Source organism: Pinus tabuliformis, chromosome 1_1 (assembly GCF_031772625.1).
Source record: "Pinus tabuliformis cultivar Carrire ecotype Pingquan chromosome 1_1, CPIR1, whole genome shotgun sequence".
In the NCBI taxonomy this organism is placed as follows: Eukaryota; Viridiplantae; Streptophyta; class Pinopsida; order Pinales; family Pinaceae; genus Pinus; species Pinus tabuliformis.
This window is the reverse complement of record NC_142297.1, coordinates 354,025,874-354,028,022: the sequence shown is the minus strand read 5'-3', so window position 1 is coordinate 354,028,022 and position 2,149 is coordinate 354,025,874.

Here is a 2,149-nt window from a genome sequence, read left to right as displayed (position 1 = left end):
GAGTAGCTGCTACATGGATGAGAAAATCTAGGTAAATTAACCCAAAGGGATCTTCCCTCCGACTAAACTAGCAAGGCCTAATCCCAAAGGCGTCAAGGAAATTTGACTTGTTGACCTCCCAATAGACAAGGTACTTAACAACAAGACCTCAACCAACTGAGCTATCCCTTGAGCATCAAGGAGATTTGACCCCGTGATCTCCTGATAGACGAGGTACTTAGCCACAGGAACTCAACCAACTAAGCTATCTCTTGTGGCTAAAAAATCCATATATTATATTATAGTAATATTGAATTATTATGTATATGTTATATTAATATATATCAATATTCTGCCAATGTATTTAATTTTTTTTATCATAAATCTCATTAACGTATTTAATTTTTTTATTATAAATCTTTAGAATAATGTTTGGACTCATGTTTGATTTAGATGGTTATTTATTAAAAGGTATAATTTTTAATGTTAAATGGCCGGTGAGATCTTTTTGCTCTTATTCTATCAAATGATTTCATTGTTATGGCAGAGTCATCATAAGCACTACATCGCAGGTTTGTTCACACTCTTTGAAGTAAATATCTTCTTATGATTATATAATCAATACCTCATATTTTTCATGGTATTTGATTTAACATTTGTTATATTTTGCCAAAGGGCATTTAGGTAACAAATTTTTTTATCGTACATTTATTTAAGCCAAATAGAATTTTATCACTCAAAATGTGATCCATACACTATTGTATATATTTTACTAAACAATTTTGTCACAATAAGTTTATTAAAAATATAATGAAAATCTGAAATCTATATTATATTATGGGGTTATTTTTTATAGATTTATGTATTTGTTAATTATTTCTTTTATTCATACAATATAGAAAATGTGGAAAGTAGAGATTTGACAATAATATAACTAGCAATTGTCCCAAAAGGTACAAAGAGAGGCCGATAGGATTATTAAATTGGAATTGTTGAATTTTTCTAGAAGAGTTAATTGGTTTGTGGAAAACCTTGTTTTCTTGGACTGGATCATTGTGTAATTACCCTTCTAAAGGCTCTTTGTCGCTTGATAAAATAATCAGAATATTGTTTTCAAATTTCCATAGATTTCCTCTTGCAGTAAATTTCAAATACAAAATCAAATTACAGAGTATTATTTTGTATGGGACACAACTCTTCTACATTTTGGTCATTCATGGCAGATATTTCAGACAATGGAAGATAAGCTATGAACAAATTAATGAATAGCATACTATTCATGAGAAAAAGTTGTGTTTGCTTATCCATGGAAAAGAACGAAAATACCTGGAGCTTCATTGTTGAGGATCACAATGTTATTACAAGATTTCACTCCACAGAGAAAGTTGAAATGTAATATAGAGGCAAGTAAAAGAGGAATTTCTCTCAAATGATCACGATCACGTTCTAGAACCCTATTAAACAATGCATCCTTCTCATGGTCGGAATATAATTAAATAAGAATACCATTTCCTGAAACTCGTGGCATGCTTTTAGGGCTAAGCTAATCACAAGAACTCTACCAGTTCATCAGTTAATCCAATCCTGTAATAATTTATTTCATTAACCTAATTAAATTAGATTAGTGACTACCCACATTGTTTTAACTTTTGTTACATATGATCGCACTTCAGCGAAAACTTGAAATTCTCCGTTTTGATCCGACGAATTCCAGGCTTTCATGATAAGAAGGAAGATAAAATTTTTAGAAAGGATGTCAGTATTGTGAAATTTTGTTTTGGGCAGGTTAATGGAGTTGAGTTAATTGGGTAATAAATAGTTTTTTAATTATAGAGTTAATAAAAATTTGAAAGCATGAGTTGAATATGATTCAAATAACTTTGTGGAGAATTTATAACTCAAATCTATGATTCTAACAAATATCTATCTCATTCTGAAGAAATTTTACAGAAAAATATGCAATTCCTCCAAAAATATATAACAAATAATTTATAAACTAAAGGAAAGCAAATTTTATTATAATTTATGCATAGCAGAACCTGTTCATATAGATTTTGTCTAATCCCAGAGAAGGAGGTCTTGGGTATTCTAGCAATATCAACATGTTTTTCTCCACTGCATCCTTGCTTCAAGAGCATCATAAAATGTCATGAACCTAAACTTGAAGTCT